The sequence below is a fragment of the Trachemys scripta genome, chromosome 5 (assembly GCF_013100865.1).
Source record: "Trachemys scripta elegans isolate TJP31775 chromosome 5, CAS_Tse_1.0, whole genome shotgun sequence".
Classification (NCBI taxonomy): Eukaryota; Metazoa; Chordata; order Testudines; family Emydidae; genus Trachemys; species Trachemys scripta.
The window spans coordinates 18461263-18485555 of record NC_048302.1 but is presented as its reverse complement, the minus strand read 5'-3'; the positions used below and the strand labels follow the sequence as shown (position 1 = coordinate 18485555).

The window sequence follows — 24293 nt, the reverse complement described above, 5'->3', positions numbered from 1 at the left end:
ATCTGATTGATTATTTCATTGTTTTAAGATCTAAGGTTTTTGGATCTGTGTTCACCAGGACTAATTGGTGAGGGTATACTCTCAAACCTACCCAGAAAAAGGGGGGTAAGGACTTGGGGGGGGGAGGAATTAGTCTCAGATCTGCCCAGGAAAGGGGGGGTTAGAGACTTGGGAAATATTTGGGGAAAGGCAGAGTTCCAAGTGGCTCTGCCCTAAGATTTGGAACACGCTTGGTGGTGGCAGCTTACTGTTAATCTAAGATGGTAATTAAGCTTAGGGGGCTTTCATGTGGGGGCTTTCATGCAGGTCCCCGCATCTGTATCCTAAAGTCATGATCTTGGTTCCACGTCATGGCAAAAATGCATCAGCGGATCCAAGGCATATGGATTGAGGACTTTAGGGGATCCGAGACCAAGGGATAGGTCCCCTACTATAATCCATGACATTTTGTATGATGAGAAAGAAGAAGCTGAGGTGTCTTTAGAAGTTAATATTGTGCATCAAGACTTAGAACCTACAGACAAATCCTCCCCCGAGGATAATGTTGAAGTAGCCTCATCTCCCTCACCATCCGAGGAAGCTATGCAATTCCAGGAATTAGTCAGCAGAATGGTGTCTACAATGACATTACCTTCTGATTCACTTCAGGAAACTCCTCATCCTGTTTTTGATATGCTGGGGAATACTTCTACAGACAAGGTGTCTGCCCCTTTTGGAAGGTCTCTGGCAGCCAGCAAAATCAGTATGGAATATTCCATATTCTAGTCAACCAATCGATAAAAAAGCTGATAGGTTGTATCAGATCCCGTATGAAGGGTTTTCTTATTGCTACATGAATCCTCCCCCTAACTCTGTGGTGAGAGCTGCAACAATGAGGTGGTCAAGAATGGAATATTCTACTTCCGGTGACAGAGATGGTAAAAAATAGCTTGTTTGGGAAGAAAGGTATATTCTCTTCAGCGTCTCTAAACACAAGGATAGCTAACTAGCTTCTGGTCTTGGCTAAGTACCAGTTTCACCTTTGGGACAAGATCTCTCTCTTCACAAAGAATCTTCCCGAGGAACATGGCAAACTGATGAATGCCCTTATTCAAGAGGGTCAAAATGTTGCAAAACATGCATTAAGACTGTCTTTCAATGTGTTGGGTGCATTGTCAAGATCAGTAGTTGCAGGAATAAGTATTGGAAGACATGCATGGCTACACACCTCTTCTCCTCCCTAAGAAACAAGGTCAAAGATCGAAGATCTTCCCTTTGAGGGGGATGGACTGTTTAGTTAAAAATGAGTTGTTAGAGAACATTAAATAGATGAGATCAACAGCCAAATCCTTGGGTCCTACAGCCTTGTAAGAGAAGAACTGAGGTGGCAATTGCTGCTGTGTCCCTTTTATAGTCCCATCCTCAGAACATGCTCAAATGCGAAGGGGAGGGGCATGAGGTGTGTGTACCCTTGAATAAACACTTGTACTACTTGGTCATGTGCTACTGGTATATGTAGGTTGCTGGACTGCTGTTGGCAGATCAAACGTCTATGCCAGATATGGACTGGCCACAGAGCTTCCAGAGATATGCACCAGATGTGTTCACTATAAGGGCACGTCTTCACTACCCGCCAGATCAGCAGGTAGCGATCAATCTATCGGGGATTGATTTATCGCGTCTAGTATAGATGCGATAAAATCGATCCCCGATCGTTCTGCCATTGACGCCGGAACTCCACCGCAGCAAGAGGCGGAAGCAGAGTCAGCGGGGGAGCGGCAGCGGGGGAGCCTCACAGCCAGGTAAGTCGATCTAAAATACACAACTTCAGCTACGCTGTTTGCGTAGCTGAAGTTGTGTATCTTAGGTCGACCCCCCCCCGTAGTGTAGACCTAGCCATAGATCCTCTAATGTTCCGCCAGGTATGGCTGAGGTTAGTGTAAATAAGGTATGTTACACATAGTGCTACCTCCTAGTTGAACAGTAGAATACAATTGAGCATTCCATTATGCTAGAAGGCTGCAACATTCAACAGCATCGATTGGCACATATCCCAAGAGTGTGAATACGCAGAATCTGTCTCAAAGAACCTCAGTTACAGGTAAGTAACCTTTTTTCCCCCTCCACAGATCTCAACTCTACATTCCAACACACATCTGCTTATTTAGTTCAAAAATAAACGTTGATGACTTTTTATTCCTGTTGGCTTCTGTAGCGCTATAAGAAAGTGACTTGGCTTCTATTCTGCTCATCTGATCCTCTGCTCATCTGATCATCAGCACAATTGTTAAGTAAACTGCAATTGTTAGCTAGAAAGAGCACAGCTTGACTTCACGTTGAGTTTCTAGAGCAGGCAAGAGAAGAACAACCTTTTCACGTGTAAACTGAGGAAATTTACACTAGATTCATGGAAAGACAGATGCTGAAGTTCATTATGTCATTTTTATACCAAACCGCTTTTCAGAGTAAAATTGTACTTTTAGGTCTTGTTTCTTTGGTGGTGCTTTCTGGAAATTTTGTGTGATACAATATCTTTACTTTCCTCATCCCCATAAATTTTTAAAGTAATTTAATACCTCGCACTTGTCTTTAAAGCACCTTGCAAGCTTTACCTAATGCTCCTGTGGTATAGGAAAATAGTAGTATGTCCGTTTTAGAAATAAGAAAATACTGTTAGCCAGGGTTAAGTGACTTGGCCAAGTTCACAAAGGGGCTGTAGTGTCAACTGAGAGCAGAATATGTGCTTTAGTCCTGAACTTTAAGTTCCAATCATATCAATTAGTGGAAATTAGTTATCAAAAAGCTTAGCTACAGTGTAATTACACTGAGATTGTGATCCAACTACAGTGAATTACAACTGCTGTCTCTTGAAGTGTATCTGTAAGGAGTGATTGGCTCACAGTCCTTTGCCAAGACTTCTAGATCACATCTTTATCGTGCTTTTATTAAAAATGTCTTTGAGAAGATGTGTGTGAAAGTCCAAGTAAGCAGAGACTTTCCCTCTGGGGGTCCTTAGCACAAAAGAAAATAAGTTTTGTGTCCTTAATCCAGTCCTGATTTGCCACAAAATCTATCATATGTGTTAATTATTGGAAGTCTCTAAGGACTTGATTTTGAGCCCTTTGAAGTCAGTGGTAAAGTTTCAGTGGGGCAGGATCAGGCACTAAATAGCAGATTGGGACTGCTGTGTTTTGGTACAGTTCTGTGAGAGTGAAGGAGTGAAGCTTGTGCACTTCCTACTGGCTCACTTTTTATTTATGTTTTTATACTCAAAATTATAAAAATATAATGGCTGATTTTTAGAAACAGGCCTATTTTTGTCCAAAGTGCCAACTAATTAAAAAAACTGAATTGCTTAAAAAAATCATTATTTGTTTTGACCTGGTGCAGATAATGAATCAGAAATCTGATTTGAAACCATCTGGTAGCCTACAGGGCAAGCACAACATATCATAAAGGAAACCTGATTTTGAGAAAAGCCTCTAACTCTCTTGGTGTTTGTGGTGTTGGACATAGGTGATAACCTTGGCCTGTGGAAGGTAATGTATGTACAGTAAATATGGCCAAGTACTCGGAGAAGGGGAATAAAGCTTATAACGATAAGCTGTGGGGGACCTCAGCACCAGTTTTATATGAACCGTTAGACCAGAGGCTAGATTTGGTGATATGCCAGGAATTATGGAGTTTTCACCAGAGACGTGGAGGAGAGGGCGAAAAATGTGTTGGGACATAATACGCCAAATGTGAACTTCAGCATTAAACAAACATCATATTTATTAACAATAAGGGGCATAAATTCAAATAATCATATTGGTTCAGAGTTAGAGGCCATAACTGGAAAACCTGGTATACAACTATAATGTTGCTGATTGATCTATCTCTGTCAGTATGAGATTCTCCCCCTTTGCACATACTGAGTAATCTTTTACTCCATGAACGGTCCCTCTGATTTTAGCGCCACTGCTCAAGGAGAAAGATGATATTCAATACAAGTAAAACTGGTAGAATCTGATCCTTCATGATTTAGAAATATTGTTGGGAACAGGGGTTGTTTGCTATAGAGAAGAAAAAGAGTTTATAAGAAATATTTATGTTTCAGTTGGCTTATTGGTCCTTCATGCTTTTGGAAATGTCACCTCTGATTGTTCCACATAATTGCAGCAACACCTGTTGGTGAGCACAGAGCTGATATTCTGGAGGCTTTCCCATGGTTGACGTCAGCCAACAAACCATTTTTGTCTTTAGCAGATGTTTTTGATTTCCATTTCACATGGGATTTACTTAGACCCATTCTCTCATTAAAGTAAATGTCAGTTGTCTCTTTCATGCTTTTTACCATTAGAAACAATGTGCAGACTTGGGTTGTGGCACTGAACTTCAGTAAAATGTTATTTACACACATAATTGCTCTGTGTTGTGGCCTATTAACACTCTTCTTTTCCCCCATTCATTTGCCTCACGGTAGCTAGGCATAGTTTATTACCTTCTAATTCAGAACCATCATTTCTCTCTGTACAATACAAGTTCTTTTAAGCTGCTCTTACCCACAATGCCTTTCTCTGGAGAGGTCGGATGGATGGTTTGAGCTTCAGGAGCTGCCATCAGTATTATCCTAAAATTGGCAGAGGAGTGCAGTGTGTGCATTCCTTTCTGAACATCAAGTCAAGCATTTTCCGCTCTGGGCACTTGGTTGAGGCAAAGTGTGTGTCAGGGATATTTTTGAAATATAGGACTCCTGCTTATACTGCCTCCAATGCCACTGGGCTAGCTGAGGTGCTGATTTATTTTTTTAAAAAAGAGTATGTTTGTAAGTACACCTCTACCCCGATATAACGTGACCCGATATAACACGAATTAGGATATAACGCAATAAAGCAGCGCTCCGGGGGGGTGCGGCTGCGCACTCTGGCGGATCAAAGCAAGTTTGATATAACGCAGTTTCACCTATAACGCGGTAAGATTTTTTGGCTCCTGAGGACAGTGTTATATCGGGGTAGAGGTGTATTCACAATGTACCTATTATCCCATCATACATTTTGGGAGACAATAGTTTCTCCTGGATTTAGAAATTAGGGTAGGACTCACAAGTTTGCCCAGTGGCACTCAGAGAAATTTGTACACCTCATCCCATGTATGGATCTTTGGCAAATACTTACACAGGATCTAGAGAGCTCTCCATGTAGAAGTGCTGGAAAGCAGAATAATAGAAACCAAAACTGAGGTAGAAAAGACTTCGTAAGTCAAGTGGATCTGAATTTTCAAAGGTGCTCACTAGAGCTGGGCAGGAAATGATTTTTCCATTCTGCTAAACAGAGGAGGAAACGGAGACCTTGTACAGTTTTTTAATGAAAAATGAGAGAGTCCTCACCCAGTTTATCCAATAGCCTGGCAGTTAGAGCATTCACCTAGGGTGTGGGAAGCCCAGATTTGAGATCCCACTCTGCCTGGTTGAGATCAAGGTTTTTAACCTGGGTGTCCCACATCCCAGGTAAAGACCAGGGCTATTTGGGGTGGAGAGTTATTTTTTCCCCTCTTTCTCCGATCCTGGACTGTTTCTTTGAAGATTTCCAAACCCCAACCAGCTCAGTGTTCGTCACCTCCCCACCTTGGGGACAGATTTTCGAAAGAGCTCATCTCCCATTTAGGGACCTAAAGGAAGAATTAGTTAGATTGTTACTTTTGAAAATCTGGCCCACTTGTGAATGCTGAACCCTTCTGGAAATTCAGACCCTCATTTATGTCATTTAATGTTTTTGTTTTACTTTGATGAAGATTTTATCCAAAATATCCACTACACTCCATAATCTAGTTTCTCACGTCCTGATAAATATCAGATACTTCAATTGCTGTTTTATGTTGTGACCTTAATACACATGGTGCTGTTAAAAAAACAGAATTCCAGCCTAAACTTGTTAGTAACCTAAATAACTGTGTTATGACATCACTTCTGAATTCCTGTTTGTATCCTACCTCTGGAAATTGTTAAAATGTCAATTCATCCTCAGAGCAGCAGCATAGTTCCAGAAGGGATCTCTCTCGTGAGCAGGTTTTCTTTTTCTGATGTGCAGATAATGACTGCCTGCTGTCTGATGGCAAGCTAGTATTATGCCTGACAAAATATACACCCAACTTGCAGATACATTTTAATTAAGATACCTTAAGTTTCTGAAACTATTCCGCTTATTAGTAGTATATCTTCCTTTTTTGTTGGTCAAATAATAGCTTATCATGTCTAATAAGTCTCTGTATTAGGAAGTGTGTCAACTTAGGAGGTGATGCAAGTCACACTTCTTTTTGTTGTCTTGTATTTGCTATATTTTACTTAGGTGGGGATCTCCTTGAGTGTAAATTGCTATTGTTTAATAGGGAGAATTTTTTAAGGCACCAGTATTCCCAAAGATCAACTCTCCCTGAGTTTCACTGTATTTCTTCTGGCTTTGCTCATACAGTGATATTGATATAAAAGTGTTATTGGTCTGTTTCTATTATAGTCTGAAAGCTGTGTTGTTTCAGCAACCAGTCTTTGAATGCTTTGTTTGCTCCCTAGTCTGTTTCCTTTCACATCTGCAGCTAGCTCTATGAAATTTCCATATGGTTTGCAAATGGCTTTTTACTCTTTCAGAGAGAGAGAGAGAGAGAGTGTGTGTGTGTGTGTGTGTCAAAAGCTTCAGGTCACTTTAACAAAATTTTAAAAATTAACACACAAGGCAATATACCCAAACAAATGGCTAGTAAACCCAGGGTGGAAAGAATGAGAAAAGTATAACTGCAGTCTTTGTAAGTTGTATTCTGGTATCAGCTATATTTAGGATGGTGTGTCTGACCATACATTTTTTTTTAATGACAAGTCAAAGTTGAAGAGGTTAAAGAATTTTCCATTACTTGGGTCTGTTTGTGTTCATAATTATTTAATTAATTTCTGGTCCATTATTCCCTGTAAAGTAAGTTGGATGGCTGAAACCCATGCTTGTGAAATGCATGCGATGTCTGTATGTGCTTTTATGTAAGAGATCCACCCTGACCCTTGATGATGACTGTCAGGGATAGGATATACAAGAATAGTTTTTCTCCTAGTTTGACTCCTTCTAAACAAAAAACAGAATCTGAAAGGAGTAGCTTTATCTGAAATGATTAACCTCTTCCCAGTATTTTTGCAGAATGTTAAAGGGTCCTAAAATAACTTGCAGGGTCCATGATACTAATACACTGTCATGGTGTCATATGTTGCTGGACAACATCCTAAAGTCCATATTCTGCAGAGATGTCTGTGTATATTCTTTACTCACTGTGAGCAGTCCCATTGAAGTAAACGGGGCTACTGACAGCGTGTAAAGTTAAGCATGCACATAAATCTTTGCAGAATCGCAGCTTAAGTTAGTAACCTTACATGTCCAGTGCTAGAACTTCCAGGGAATAATGTCTTTTCTGGAATTTATTAATATTAATATTAATTTTAATATTAATAACCTTAATTGCTACCACCTCTAAACTTCAGTGACTTATGCACACTCACGCTACATTAAGTATGTATTTTCTGTCCAGAGAACTTAGTGTTTTTTGCATCGCAGATATACCTTTCATTTGTACGTTTGTTTGTTTTTTGTTTTTGCATATGGATACTATATTTTAAAAAGTTGGATTACAGAGACCCAAACAATATTATAATTCTGACACTTAAACATATTTGTCCTTGTGTCTTATGCAAGGGTGTACTTATCCACACTTAAATTATAGGAAGATTGACTATTTGTCGTGTGATTTTTGAGGCACTAAAGGTATTTGTAAATCTCTTACTAACTTTACTGCTACAGAATAATGCAGATGGGCAGGAGGGAAATTGAGCCTGACTCTTTCCCCACACCTGTGTAAATCCAGAGTAAATTAAAGTGTACTCAATGGGGTTGTACCCACGGAAAACTGATGTGAGAGGAGAACCATGTCTATTTTGTTCAGGTCTTGCCTAAATCAAGATAGTATGTGTGTTGCTATACTTAGATGTTCCTAACTGTGATGTATTTACAGCATGAACACTTCAGAATGTATTAGTAAATCAAATTATTTTCCTTTTTCTTAACATCTCAGATGCTGAGATATTTTCATTGATACCATTTACTCTTTTTTTATACTAGCTCACAGCCCTGTTTTATTCTGGAGGATTCCAGGTATAATCCTCTCGCAGCTTCAATTTATATAATACACATCTCTTTAGGTGCTTTTTTGTACCTGTTCCAACCACCTGGGCCACATTACCTCCATTTGGTTCCCATTGCAAATGTTTTCTGTGTGCAATACAAAGCTGATTTTAATATTTGAGATTTTAACATACAAGGTCCTTTATGGCCTCAGTCTAAAATAAAAAGTTTATTGCTGCTTTTTTCATGCGTCCTCACTTACTCTTTGAGACTTTGGTAGCCAAGTGTCAGAGTTATAGAATAGTTTGAGTCCTTTCACATTGCACGCAACACTCCCTTGCCTCCCCCAAAAAACATGAAGTGCTTTTTCTGACTTTTCTAAACCATGATGTGCTAGAAGAAGTTATGTAATTACTTTTATTTCCTCGTGTGAATTGGTGTTCCCTAGCATTAAAGTTAAATATGCTGTTTCCTCTCTTATTGAGACGACAATAGAATTTAGCTTTTATGCTTATTTCAATTTGTTTAAGGTGTCTCGTTATTTCGGTAAACAGATATACCAAAAATTGTTAAGAAAATGTACTATGGCTTTTATACTTTAAGTACTGGTATCTTAAAGCACTTTACAAAGTAATGAGGTAGATATGAGGAGTTCATTGGTTGAAGGCAAATACAGCAACCATTATGTGCTAGTAGTTTCCAAGCCTTGAACATAGTTTTCTATATAAATTGTGTAATCAAGGAGGGAATGCTGGGCAGCAAACTCTTAGTATCCTGCATGCTCTTCAGTTAGATTCATTAACTGGCATCTGGACAGCACCAGATGTGGTCAGAAAGGACCTCACCTGAAAAAAAACTGAGTGCAAAAGACCCCTCTATTGAAGTATATTTATGGGCCAGTGGGAAATTGCCCATCCAACACCATCTTGATCTCCAGCTTCCTTAGTATTCCTTCCCCACTTTTTAAAAATTCTGTGTAAAAGTATAATTAGGAAGGCCAAAAAAAGAATTGGAAGAGCAGCTAACAAAAGATACAAAAACTAACACACATTTTTCTAAGTATATCAGAAGTAGGAAGTCTACCAAACAATCAATGGAGCCACTTGATGATCAAGTAGCTAAAGCAGCACTCACAGAAGACAAGGGCATTGCGGAGCAGCTAAATGAATTCTTTGCAGTGGGCTTCACTGGAAGTTTTAGAATAAATTGGTAAATTAAACAATAAGGACAAGGTGGTATTCACCCATAAGTTCTGAAGGAACTCAAATATGAAATTACAGAACTACCATTACGATATGTAATCTATCACATAAATCAGTCTCTGTACCAGATGGCTGGATGATAGCTAATGTAACTCCATTTTTTTTAAAAAAAAGCTCCAGAGGCGATCCTGGCTGAAAGTATAGTAAAGAATAGAATTACCAGACACATTGATGAATATGATTTGTTGAGGAAGAGTCATTATAGTTTTTGTAAAGGGAAATCATGCCTCACCAATCTGCTAGAATTCTTGGAGGGGATCAACAACTGTGTGGACAAGGGGGATCCAGTGGATATAGTGTACTTAGATTTTCAGAAAGCCTTTGACAAGATCCCTCCTAAAAGGCTCTTAAGCAAAGAAAGCAGTTATGGGATAAGGGGGAAGGTCCTCTCATGGATCCATAACTAGTTAAGGGATAGGAAACAAAGGGTAGAAATAAATGATCAGTTTTCATAATGGAGATAGATAAATAGTGGTGTCCCCCAGGGATCTATATGGGGGGCCAGTGCTGGCCAACATATTCATAAATGATCTGGAAAAAGGGGTAAACAGGTGGCAAAGTTTGCAGATGATACAAAATTACTCAAGATAGTGAAATCCAAAGCAGACTGCGAAGAGTTACAAAGTTATCTCACAAAACAAAGGGCAACAAAATGGCAGATGAATTTCAATGTTGATAAATGCAAAATAAAGCTCATGGGAAAACATAATTCCAACTATACATACAAAATGATGGGGTCTAAATTAGCTGTCACGACTCAATAAAGAGATCTTGGAGTTAATGCGGGTAGTTCTGTGAAAACATATTCTCAGTGTGCAACGATAGTCAAAAAAGCTAACAGAATGTTGGGAACCATTAGAAAAGGGCTAGATAATAACAGAGAATATCCTAATGCCGCTATATAAATCCAGGTACACCCACACCTTGAATATTGTGTGCAGTTCTGGTAACCCTGTCTCAAAAAAGGTATATTAGAATTGGAAAAAGCATAGAGAAGAGCAACAAAAATGATTAGGGGTATGGAACAGCTTCCATATGAGGCTGTTTAAGAAGACTGTTACTTTTCAGCTTGGACAAGAGACAACTAAAGGGACGGGGTATGATAGAGATCTATAAAATCATGGCTGGTGTGGAGTAAGTGAACTGGGAAGTGTAATGTAACCCTTCACATAACACAAGAACCAGGGGGCCCCCAATGAAATTAATAGGCAGCAGGTTTAAAACAAACAAAAGGAAGGACTTCTTCATAGTCAACCTGTTAAACTCGTTGCCAGGAAATATTGTGAAGGCCAAAATTATAACTGGGTTCAAAAAAGAATTAGATAAGTTTGTGAAGGTTAGGTCCATCAGTGGCTATTAGCCAAGATGGTCAGGGATGCAACTCCATGCTCTGGGTGTCCCTAAACCTCTGACTGCCAGAAGTTGGGACTAGACAACGGGAGATGGATCGCTCTATAATTGTCCTGTTCTGTTCATTCCCTCTGAAGCATCTGGCACTGTTCACTGTCGGAAGATAAGATACTAGGCTAGATAGACCATTGTTGTGACGCAGTATGACCATTCTTATGCCCATCCTACTGTTTGTCTACTGTTATTTTCTTTTCTTAGGTCTGATGCAAAGCATTAGAGATCCCAGACTCCATGGTGAAGGTATAAAACAAGTCTGGGGAAGCAACATGGACCTTTGAACATCTGTCTAGAAGGCTAAGTTTTAGGTTTATAGGCAGGTAATATCACAGGCAGTGGTTGAATGAAACAGAAGACATTTTGAGGTTACTTTATAGATGTATATGACATCATTGCCCTTGCATATTTCAGAACGTTTAGGTGGAGGAGGTAACTGTATCCTGTCTTGCTGATCTAGCAAATCTAATACTGTAATCACCTATGGCACTGCTCTCCACTGCATAAGAAGTTAATCCAGATCTGGTCTGGGACTTGATTGCACAACTAGTAGGTCAGGAGACAAGTCATTAACATGAAAGCTATATTGATGCACATTTCTTCATTATGTGCCTGTTGGGATAAAGAAAGCAAAGAAATTCAACTTTGCTACCAGCAAGTTAAATGGCATATATACAGAATGCTGTTCCATAAATATGTTTAGAATGCTGTAAATTTTTAACTTAGGTATGAGGTGTAAAGTTTGTGTGACTAATCTTGTGTAGAAAATCTATTTAGACACAATAACAAAGTTATTCTACAAAAATTAATTAGAACATAGTGCAGTCAATTGTGATCAAGGAGCATACACTTATTGTGAAATACATGGTTGCTAAAGACAATTCATTTTAAATTTTAGTTTCTGTAATTGGTTTGTGATAGGCTAGGAACAGAAATATTTCAGACTTATCTACATAATACTGTGTCTGGTAACTAGCTAAGCATATAGCTTTTGAAATATCTGAGCACTCTTTAATAGTGGCAGAGGTCAGCAGTAAAACTGTACATGGAAGATGTGGTAAATCTTTCTCGGGATTATAGAAGCACATTTAACTAGAGAGACCTTGTCCATGTCAGAAAAAGAAAAATCAAACTCAGTGCTACTTCTGTTTAGTTTTCTGTATAAATAAGAAAGTGCACCTTAGTTAGTCTCCTCTTGTTACTCTGAAACACAGGGTTAGAGACATGAGATTCTGATGATATCTGGGTAACTACAAGAACCAAACTGAAGGAGGAGTCTGTGATGTTTTCAGATCCTTGAGATGTGTGCCGATTTGTACTGAAGTTTTTACTGTTATGTTCCTTATATTGGCCCTGATCCATCCCCTGTGATTGAACTGGTTTATCCCATTCTGAAACCACATCTCTGACATGGTCTAGGACCTAGATCATTACTTTAAACATATAAGAGTAAAATGAATGTGTTTTGTATTTGAGTATGTAATGTGATTTTTTTCATCTTAATGTTTTATTTGATGCTGCCCCCGATAGACAAATACTTTTTTGGAGCTCTTCAAGATACTTGGGCCCATGCTTTATTGAATCTTGGAAGCAGGAATAATCTCAGGGCTGTTATCAAAGCTCTTAAAGCTTTATTTTTAGTGGCATACTGGTAGTGGGTTTGAGGCCGTGTAAGAATTTCCATATCAAATTCTTCCATCAGATGTTCATGTGCAATTTCTGTTGAAGTCAAAGCGGGTGGGGGTAGGTTCATGTACACATCCGAGGGCAGAATGAGTATTTTAAAATTGTATATAATATGGATCTATGTAATTAGCTACCCAGAAGGTCTTGTTCCCTCCTCCACAAATTCATGCTACTGCCTCTTCAGAATCCTTGGATGAGGAGCCTTGCTGCCAAATCCCTTCTCTCTGCTTGCACAGCATTTTCAAAGCCTACATCCCACTTGCCCAGATCCCACTCCCCATGGTGTAGTGCAAAGGAATAGTTGGGAGGTGCAGATAGGCTCAGAGGGACTTTTCAGTTGTTCTCCGGTGTCTCCTCTTCTTCTCATTCCAAAGCATCTTTAAAGACACGGGGAACAGTACTGTGTTGCCATTCGTTCCTGTCCATGGCTTGTTCCTCCATAAAATCCAGACTGGTTACGTCCCTGTGTATAATATCCCACCATCTAGTACTTGGTCAGCCTCTAGGTCTGATTGAATTCGGTTTGTGTTTGCATTATTTTCGTTGGCATCTGTCATCTGTTTGTCTTCTACAGTGTCCCCTCCATCATAATCTTTTCTACTGCAGCTAATCCCATACCCTGACTTCACCTCCTACTCTTCTTCCAACTTCATTTGTGTTAAAATCATTCCACTTTATACTTGCCATCATCCAAAGAACTTTCGTCTCTACTGCCTCCAGCCTTCTGATGTCTGTTTCATTTAATGCAGCTGCTTCCATACCATAGAGCAATATTATTAGTACACTAGTTTGATGCACTTTCACTTTGGTACCTTACATAATGATTTTATCTGTCCATAGTTTCATTAACTTCTGTGCAGCACGTGTAGCTAAGGCACATCTCCTTTTAACCTCATCCTTGGTGGAACCATCAGCACTGATCAAGCTTCCTAGGCATATATCAGATTTTACTTGTTCTACCATTTCACCGCTGTTGCATTTCAACATTTGATTTATTGTCCCTTTTCCAATAAGCAACAATTTTGTCTTCTTGACATTTATTGTAAATCCAAATGGACTACACCAATTTTCCAGCATAACAAAGAATATCATCATTAATTTAAACATGTCTGCCAGCTGTATGATGTCATCTGCATAAGAGAAAGAGCTTAACTCTAGATCACCCAGTGTCACACCCTCCAGCTCATCTACCATTCTTACTGTCCAATTTAAGAACATGATGAAAAGTGACAGTGGTTCCATTGCCCTTTGTCTTATACCAAACATTACTTTCAACTAGTTGCTTAATTTTCCACCAATTCTTACGGGACTACAGGAGTGTTCATACATAATTTTATAATTGTGGTTATACTATCTGGAATTCTATATGGTTTTACTACTTTCATAATTCGTCCCTCCAAACTGAATCAAATGCCTTTGTGAAGTCAATGAAAACAGCAAATGTCTTTAATCCCCATTCTCACATTTTTTTATGTCACCTGTTGGAGCATGATTAGTGCAAAGTTGTTCTGGTCTGAAGCCACACAGTTCCTAATCTACTACTTCCTCTAAAACTGGCCTTAATCTATTGACGAGTTACTTTCATCATGACTTTTCCTGGTGCTGATAATAAGCTTATGCCTCTATAATTATTTGGATTAGCAGGATCTCCGTTTTAGGATTGGTACAACTACTGCCTTTAGCCAGTCATTTGGTACCACCTCTTGCTCCCATGCCTTCTTATATATATTTTCCTAATGTTTTGATAGTACTTGTTGTGACGAAGTGGGAATGTTCATAATGTTTTCTCTGAATACTGTGTGGGTGCCTCAGTTTCCCTGTGCAGTTCTTAAGTATCTAGGTGGTGGGAGAAGGGGGTGTGATTGTTGCATAGCCCTAGAGGGCGGATGTGATGCTGGTTGGACAGAAAATGGCCGACACTCTCTCTCCTGGCAACTAATGACCTGGGCCCCTCCTCTACAAAGGTGCCAGCTGAAGGTGTTGGAGAACAAAGAGATCAGGTGACCTCCTGGCCCGGGAAAGGGACAAAGCCCAGAGGAGGAGGGGCTGGAGAGTTTCAGTTAGGGGCTGGCTGGGGACGTGGAGTGAGTGCAGACCTGGGTGTCTGGCTCACTGCCCCCCAAAATGGACCCGGCTGAGGGGTCCTGTTCTTTTACCTACAAGCTCTGTTTTAGACTGTGTTCCTGTCATCTAATAAACCTCTGTTTTACTGGCTGGCTAAGAGTCACGTCTGACTGCGAAGTTGGGGTGCAGGACTCTCTGGCTTCCCCAGGACCCCACCTGGGCGGACTCGCTGTGGGAAGTGCACGGAGGGGCAGAGGATGCTGAATACTCCAAGGTCAGACCCAGGAAGGTGGAAGCCATGTAAGCTTCTTGCCCTGAAGACAGTCTGCTCACAGAGAGGAGACTTCACCAGAGTCCTGAATGGTTTTGTAGGGAGCCGTTCCAGAGCATCGCCCGGGGACTCAGTGACACTTGTCTTGCCAGCTTTCAGCAGCTCAGCTGGTATATTGTCCATTCGTGAAGCTTTCCAGTTTTTTAACTGCTTTGCTGCTCTATTTCTTCTCCTGATGGTGGTTCAGTGCTAATATCCATTGTGCCTCACAAACCACCCTGTTCATCTATGACAGGTTTCAGAGTAGCAGCTGTGTTAGTCTGTATCCGCAAAAAGAACAGGAGTACTTGTGGCACCTTAGAGACTAACAAATTTATTAGAGCATAAGCTTTCGTGGACTACAGCCCACTTCTTCGGATGCATCCTGTTCATCTAGTATGTCTAGAATGCCTGTATCTGGATGAATTGCAGGGTTCCGCTCTTTGTTAAAATGTTCATTCCATACTTCTGGCACCTCTTCAGAATTTGTTGCCTGTTTAACAGTAGCTTTTCTCACTGCTTACACTATTGGCCTGACTGTGCTTCCATACAATTGAACATGTTTGTATATCATTGTCATACTTCATTTCCTTGAGGCTCCGTAAAGATAGGACATATCTTCTTTCCAGAAATTTTGCTTGTCCAATCTTTGTGATTTCTCCACTGCTTTGCGTAATGCTTTTACTGCTTCTGCTTTCCCAGCAGTCTTGGCTTGTTTACATTTATCCTGTAATGTTCTTATTTTGTTGCTTGTCCAGCTTTTCCTTGTTTTACCAGAATATCAGCCTTGCTTTTTTAAAAAAAGTTTCTATCATATTTGTGAAGAAAACTTCAAAACATGACCCTAGTATACTAGATGCAGCAATATTTTCCTGCATTTGCAGAAAGCCTGAAATAGTAACTCTGAGACATGAATTGTCATGTTCATTTTTGTGGATGCTAGCTAACTCAGATTGCAGTGATGATACTGTAAATGTCAGTGTTGTTAACTATTTCACTACTCAAATCATTTAAGAAAGGAGTGGAAATATCGTATTATAAAGGTGTAAAATAGCTTTTCCCAAAGTGTGACACACGCCTCCTGGCGTGGCATGGGGTGCGGAAGATAAAATTAAGATAGGTAGCCATTTAACACCACATGATGGGGTTGTAGTGGTGTACAATTATGTTAATTTAGCGGAACATGAGAGGCAGGGAGAGGCTTGGCTTTCAAAAGTTTTGGAAATGCTGTCTTAATAGCACATTACGCTTCCATCCATGCTTTTTCTTTCAATACCATCAGAGCATCTTTTACAGTGATTAGCACTTGGCCTGAATCTCATAATCCACAGGTGTATTATCACACCTGCAAATTAGGAGATTCCTATCAAGTAATCAGTCCTGTGTTGCTATAGGAACCAATCTTGTTTTTATACATGACCAAATTAAACCAACCTTCCTTTTAGTCTTTTTGTTATCTACGGGCATAATTAATTTTCCAAGGTACAGCCCTGTACCATTTGTATGCCAAGGACGTCTTGTGCTAAAGTACAATAAACTTTTTCATTTAAAGCAATCATAAAGTGTATGTTCAGTAAAGAAATCTGGTTCTTAAAGGAAGACGTTTATACATTTTCAGTATTGCATGTGGATATTTAGTAAAGAACATATACCAAACTACTCAGGAAAGCTGCAAGATCATATTTTTGTTTAAGGCCATTTTGATATTTGAAGCCTTTTCTCTGGTGTTCTAAATCTCTTCTTGCGCCATAAATAATTTCTCTCTCTCTCTCTCTCAAATCTAGAAGAGAGAGAATTTTTCAAAAAAAACGGGCGCCATCTAGTTACAGGTGTAAAAGATTACACAGTATCAGGCTTTTGTTTTTGGAATAAAAATACTACAGTGAATCAGCAGGCACTGAGCCAAGTACAGTATTCAGTGGTGCAACTAATAGAGAAATTTATTATAATTTAATGTAGATGGTGGATAGAGATGGTTAGATTGTAATTGAAGCTAAGTGAATAATTCCAATGAATAATTAATTCAATGAATGTTGCCTATTTTCTACTCAGAAAATATTTGCAATTTTTTATTTTTTCATGTGTAATTATTCTCATTTATGGTTGTTCCTATTTTTTCTATAGTCAAAAGAAGAAGGGAATTATTTAAGTGAATTGTGTTTTTCTAGTTTCTGTGAAAATGATGACACCTCTTACTCACCTCCACTGAGTACATGTGTGCATATTCCTCTTCAGAGCTCTTTGAAGTCAGTGGGTTTCTGTGAGTGGCAGCCCTGCCTCCATGGGGCTCTGTGTAAAGGCATGGGTGCATCTGTGCAGGATCAAATACAGGTTCAGGGTCTTCAGTATTTCCGTTCTACTGCAGGTATTCTCTATGTTTAGCAAATGTCAAACTTTTAATGTGATGCCTCCTTTAAATGAAGAACAAACTGTTCAACTAATAAGATCTCAACTTAAAAAAAAACAGGGTTCACTCACTGTCCCACAAGTCTGACTTGAGGCTGAAAAAGAAAATACTTTGTAGACAATGAAAATGAATATTTTACTTGGAATTATATCTGCAGAGTTATACCTATATTACATGCATAAAGTAATACAAATACATAAAGAATGTCTCTCTCCTTTTCTTGTTAAATGCCACTGAATGGTTGCAGCATTCTACATTTCAGGAGAGGGCATATAAAAATTTAGTTATGCACATGCTTTTCAAAGACAAATAATCTTCCCTGTGCACAGTCTGAGTAAATGATCTGTGTAAGGCTTTGGGGAATGCTTCAGTCAGGCCATGGAGCAGCAGCAACACAACCTCAGGGTTGCAGTCATTTCTGTGGTGGCTGGCCCCCAGAACCATTATAGATCTTACTAGAAAATTCCTGTGTTCAGATTCTCCCCTCACTTTAGGGCAAACTGAATCCCTGCAAATGGTTCAGAGCCCTTTCTTGGATTCCCTCCATCTACCTTGTCCTGTACAGGCTCCCTGCACTCTGTTTCAGTTCTGCTGCCTTATGACAGCATTTCCCAAACCTTCAAAAGCTTAGATACCCTTAAATCATGACCCCCACCCTCTTGAGCCCCTAAACATACTAATTTATATATCTTCTCCACCTCCTTTACAGCCCCACACAGCCCCAGGCTAGTCCTTTGCACCCCACATTGTATGTACACTGGTATAGATTTTCATAACGTGAGACTTCCTCTCTCTTCTTACAGTGAAATACTTTTAAATGTCAATGTTAACTGTCATTGGCATTTGAGTTAGCAGCACCCATTGAAACAAAATGGGACAGTTGACATCTCTGAGGTGTTGTTGCAGACTCTTTGCAAACTCAAGTAAGTATTGCTGTATCAAGTATATCGTAGTCATGTTTTTAAGTTGTTTTCACAACCATAGCTGCTGGAAACGTAAGGAAAAATAAAATGAAAGCTAAGACTCTGGATAAAAATTGAGAGGTCTCTCCATGCTTCCCTCAGCTAGCCCTTTCCAACCTCATTGAAATAAATCGACTTGCAGAAGGAGTGTAAGTTGGGACAGAATTTGACCAATAGCTCATATGACTTGTTGGTTCTGTGGGTCTCAACCTGAGAATTGGGGTCAGTCACAGAATCCTTAATACAGTGAAGAGCGGAAAAGGAAGTGGATTATGATGATCCATTCTCTGTGCTCCCTCCTCTGTCAGGAGCAGATCTGGGAGGTGATGGACATCTGTGGGGCACTCTTCCAGTTGCCACAGAATCTTCACTTTCACGTCATATCAGAACCTATAGCAGAACAACCCAGTGGAGTTACAGAGTAGGGCTGGGCCAATAATCGATTTTTCAATTCGCTGGCAGTTTCAAAAACATTAATAGGGAAAACACTTTTGGTTTGAACTGAAAATGAAATTTTTTGCTAATTGAAAAGTTGAAAACATTTAATTGTACGTCAAACAAAACAAGTTTTGTTTCAATTTCAAGCATTGTTCATGTTTTTATTGTTGTTTAATAAAATTGAAGGAAACTCCAGAATAAAAAGTTGTTTTGAACCAAGAATCGAAATACTTTGTTTAGAAAATGTCTATGAAAAGTTTCGATTTTTTGGGAATTTCGAATTTTTTTTCTGGCTGAAACAATTAGGTGAAACGAACATGAATCACAAAACTTTTCAGCATTGCTGAATCTGCGTTTTTCACAGAAAGAAAAGTTTTGACTGAAAAATTTCTCCCAGCTCTACTACCGAGCTCTAAGAATTCGGCCAGCACTTGTGGAAAAGAGCTTGACTTTTCCCATCACATAGTTTTTTATACAAACTTTGGAGGGAGGAGTATCTAAATTTAGCAGCAGCACAAAACTAGTTGTGGTTGGTTTAGTTTGTTGGAAGTGGGACACAATTTTGTTTCAACGAAGAGTTGTATTGTAATGTTTATGTTGGAAATAATTAGGCTACTTTTAGTGACAGTGTTCCTCTTGAACAACCTTCAAGCATTTAACTGCTTAATGACTTGCTTAGAATTAATTTTTAAAAGCGAATGATTTTAATAGTATGGTATGTGAACAATAGTGTAATCTATTCAGCAGTCTGGCTTATATTTTCATTGATTTTATATTAATATTGGAACAGAGACAGTAATTTTTAGTGCTTTTACAGCTGTGAAAACATACCTATTGCAAAAACAGACTAAACTGTACCAAAGGGTTTGCTATGCCAACAATATTTAGTACTTCATTGTAGGACCTCTATTTTAAACATCTGTCCCTCATTTAGTATATTTTAAATGCAGAATTTTTAGTGTGGTCAAAAATATAACTGTTTATAATAAGATGCTGCCTCTGCTACTGCGGAAAAAAGCAGCACAGTTAAATTTCTATGAGAAAAAATATTTGTTAATGATTTATAGGATTTGGGTCATTGTCCCTATCACTCGCATGGAAATGATAAAAGACAAAAACACCACATCACCTGTGGGTGAATACTTTCCACAAAGCAATCACTTTATGTCTGACCTATCAGTCCTCATCCTCAAAAGGAAACCTGTACAACACTTTCAAAAGACAAGCCTGGGAGCTTAAATTCATAACTTTGCTACACACTAAAAATCATGGGCTGAATTGAGACATTGGATTTATGGTTTATTACAACGATCTATAATCCACTAACACCACCATCCCCTATCTGCTCTCTCCCACACATTTCCTTTCCTCCCTATGACTGGAGGGGTTAACAGGGTACTTCACCTTGAATGGTCCCTTGAAATGTGTTAACTGCTTATGCTAAATAATCTGTTCCATCTTGTATTTACCTCTGACACTCTGATTAAGTTTCCCAGCCCTGAAGAAGAGCTCTGTGTAAAGCTGAAAAGCTTGTCTCTCTCATCCAGAGAAGTTGGTCCAATAAAAGATATTGTCTGTCTAGGAATTAATAAGTTAATTTTAGAATACAGACATCAGGAGCCAAATTCTAAATGGCTGTGTACTGTACTGTACAGACATTCGCAGAAAACAGATACATAGCCACACTGCAGCTGGAACACACAGTGGAGGATGTGTGCCTGGCTCCTATGAATGTGAAGGGCCCAGGCAACAAGAAAGCTGAAAGAACATACTGGTATATAAGAAGTGAAGGGAGGTCTGTTTGTATGTGTGTGGCTGTCTACATCAATGAGCACTATGTCTACAATCTAATCTCTTTTAGAGTTTATATCAGTGGTAGTTCTTATAATTATTAACAGAAAGTACCTTAAAGTATTTGAATTTTCAAAGCTTTTTGTATACAGGCAAAGGAGATCACTAGTACATAGATTTGCTACTATGAGTGACATGTTTTGCTTTTGCATTTGGTTTGGATGTGCCTTTGCTAAATGCTGCATATTCCAGGGTTCATTTTTCGTATTTCTTTTACCCTTTGTTTGTCATGCTTTGTGAAATTCTTCGTGTCAATTTCTCCAATGATTTCTTCTCCATCCCCCCCCTTCCTTTAGATGAATGGATGTGAGATTTATGACACACACCAGGCCCTCTTACACTAGGATGAGGACAATACAAGTAACTGTATAGAGAGACTGACACTCTTGCATATTAGTTATGATTGGCTGTCACTGCTTCAAGGCCGCAGTGTACGCTAGTCATTGCTTACTAATGTTCTTTTTTAATAATCGAGTCAGACCACAGATTGTTCTGTTATCCTCTCAAGGTGCATTATGGCACAGACCAGAACATAATATGGAAAAAAGCAGGATTTCGTACTTAAAAAAAAAAAAAAAAAAAAAAAGTCCAGGCATTCACAGTACGAAGTCAAGGAAGATCACCACCAATTAATTTTTTCCATGGACTCTGTAGCTGTGCATAAATTTTTCACAAAAGAGAAGCAGGACATAATTTTATTGAATTGGGTCCTTGCAGACTGAATTGCATTTGCCCTTCTACATTTGAATACCTCTTCGCACTACATATTTAAACCACGCTCTTGTCTTGTGTTGGTTTTTTGGTTTGTTTTTGAATCATGTTTTGCTTTTAATTGTGTGAGCAGATAAAATGAAAAACACAAATCAGTGCGTAAGTTTAGGCTTATCAAAAATTATGCAGTGTTTGTATAAACTGTAGTTTTTAAAATGTGGTTATAATATTTTATTTTCTGTGTTTAATTACATTTTCTAGATAGTATTTTTGCCATATACTACTAAATTACATTTAAAAAATGCTCTATATTAAAAGAACATTAATGTTATGAAGTCAAATACTTAGAAGTTAGGAAATGCAAGAATATTAAGGTTGCCCAGACATCGAATAAAAACATTTCAGCACCCTTTACTTCCCAGTACATGAGAAACTAATATTGTCCCAAACCCAGGGATAAAACAAAACACAAAATAATAATAAAAAAAGACTTTGAACCTATATGTTGTGGCAAATTTCTTTGAACCTGTGTCCTTGGTACATATATTGTATGTGCATTTCTTTTTCATTAGGTCTGCTTTCCATCCACAAACTCTACCACTGAAGCTGATGGGAACTGCAGGCATTCAGCGCCTTTGAAAATCAGGTCACTTTTTGTAAGTACTGAGTATTTGTGATTCTCACTGACCTCAAAGGGGTTTGTGCGTGAAAATCAGTCCATTGTTATTTACGTGCCTAAATGTGGTTTGAAGTGCCTAACTTTTAGGCAAACAGGTTAAATATATACAAATATGTAATATGTTGCCTAGATGACAACAACATTAGATAAGGGAGCTCAGACATAAATTCTGTCCACTGCAGAGATTCTATGGAAAGTTTCCCACAGGAGTTTTCATCCTTCAGATAGATCTTAGTGTAAAATTGCTTGATTGGTTGCCTTTCAGAGCCAAGTCTTCATGAGCAAGGTCTTGCAAATGATACATTACACAAAGGAAAGTAGTAACTTAGAGGCCTTTGTGAACTTGTTATTGCTGGTCAGTGGATATCCGGTCTCTGAAGCAAATCTGTAGTTATGTTCAGTACAGTGTCTGTGCTTTTAAGTAAATCAAAGGCCTTTATGTAGGTTTCTAATTGATTTTACAAGAAATCATGAGAGAAATCATGCTCTTCTTCTTCTTTGACTGCTTGCTCATGTGTATTCCACAGTAGGTGTGCGTGCTTGCCAAGTGCACTGGTGCCGGAAGTTTTTCCCTCAGCAGTACCCGTACGGGGAGTTCTGTTGCGACCCCTGGAGTGGCGCCTCTATAGCGCATTATAAGGGGAGCCGCGCGCTCCCCCCACCCTCAGTTCCTTCTTGCCACCAGTGACGGTGCATCAGAACTACTCGCTCCAGCTTTGCTGCAGCTCATCCCAGAACTCGTTCGTTGTTAGAAGTACCAGTGTTAGTTTATTAAAAGTTCCAGTTTAGTTAGCTAGTGTTCGGGCCGGGGCATGTCCTGGGCCCCAGGGCTTAAGTTATGCTAGTTTAGCAGGCGCTCGATGCCCAGAAGTGACCCGCACACCGACTGTCTCCGCTGCCTGTGCAAATCTCACATCAGCGACCGCTGTAAGATCTGCAGGTCCTTTAAACCCAGGACAAAAAAAGAGAGAGACATTAGACTTCGGGCTCTTCTCTTGGAGTTGGCACTGGCTCCAACCCTGGTACACCAAGCAGAATCAGCACGGGGCACTTTGTCTTCGGCGCGCAGCGATCTCCTGGCACCTTCGGATGGCCGGCACCGCTCCCCGTCGAAAAAGCAGAGGAAGGCTCCATCTTCTCAGAAGCATCGAGAGAAGGCACGGGGTGAGGCTAGACCCACGTCGGGCAGCCCCAGTTCCCCCCCGGGCTCTAGAGCTCTGACTCAGGTTGAGCGGAGCAGCCCGGTTGCGTCGACTCAGGCCTCTCCAGCTGAAGTCCGCATGCCTTCGACACTGAAGGCCCTGCAGGTGGCCAAGGACATTCTGACTCTGCAAGTACCCGGGGCACCGCCAGCACCCGGACCCCACTCTAGAGGCAAGCCGCCACTGGGCTCTCAACCGCCGACCCGACGCAGATCCCGGTCAGGGGACCGCTCTCGGGCCTGCTCGCTGCTCAGTGTCCTGTCGGGACACAGCCGCCAACCTCCGCTCTCGTCGCTCTCCAGGTTGTCTGGTAGGTGCCGTCAGAGTGGAGTTCCAGGCACCGCTCCATGCTGAGTACAGAGTATCGACGGGACAGGCACCGACGCCATAGACACTCCCACTCTTGGTGGAGCTACCGGAGCCGCTCCCGGCACAGACGCCGTCACCGATCATGCTCCAGCTCTCCCGTGTGTCGAGGCACCGTGTTCAGGACTCCCGGCGGGGATCGCCACCTCCGCATCGTCGCGGATCCAGGCGTTGAAGCGTCTCGAGGAGTAGCAGTTCGAGGCAGCACCGTTCCTCGACGTCGGAGTCCCGATCCCATGGCAGATGTCCTTCTCGGCACCACTGCGCGTACCGCTCGCACAGCACCGATAGGTCATTGGTAACCTCAACCTACACGCAGCACCCTATGACCCAGCCGGCCAACCCGACCAGCTGGTGCTGCGCCAGAGTCAATGGCAAGGCCCCCCCATGGCAAAGCCAGTGGTACCAGTGGACCCCCTGGTTCCCCATTCATGCCCAGCAAGGCCCTCGGTCGTTAGCAGGAGCATCGGAGGCTCCTTCAGCCGCGCTATCTAGACCTCCGAGGGATAGATCAGCAGGTCACGGTTCCTCGGCACCGCACAAGGAGTTGAATCAGGGGGTGGATCCCGTTGAACCGGCAGACGTGCAAAGCCCAATACCACCCTCCTCCCCTGCACCTGATGACAAGATCGCAGATCCACCTCCCTCAGTACCGCAAGAAGACTTCAGGGCTCATCAGGAGCTACTAAAGCGAGTAGCATCCAGTCTCCATCTCCAAGCTGAGGAGATGGAGGGTCCCTCGGACTCACTGTTCAATGTGCTCTCATCCTCAGCACCGGGTGGAGTGGCCCTCCCGCTCCACAAGGGGGTGGCTAACATCTTCAGTGCCCTCTGGCGTAC

At 40.6% G+C, this 24293-nt stretch overlaps 1 protein-coding gene across 3 annotated transcripts in view; it reads left to right on the top strand.

Moving 5' to 3' along the window:
• Positions 1–24293, top strand: part of BMPR1B (bone morphogenetic protein receptor type 1B) — a 276624-nt gene that overhangs the window by 123121 nt on the left and 129210 nt on the right. The window contains exon 4 of one of the 3 annotated variants that reach the window (XM_034772219.1): positions 21779–21862. The exons of the other annotated variants lie outside the window; for them this stretch is intronic. The gene's annotated coding sequence lies outside the window, so the exon portion shown is untranslated. The remainder of the gene's footprint in view (positions 1–21778; positions 21863–24293) is intronic. 3 annotated transcript variants of the gene reach the window in all.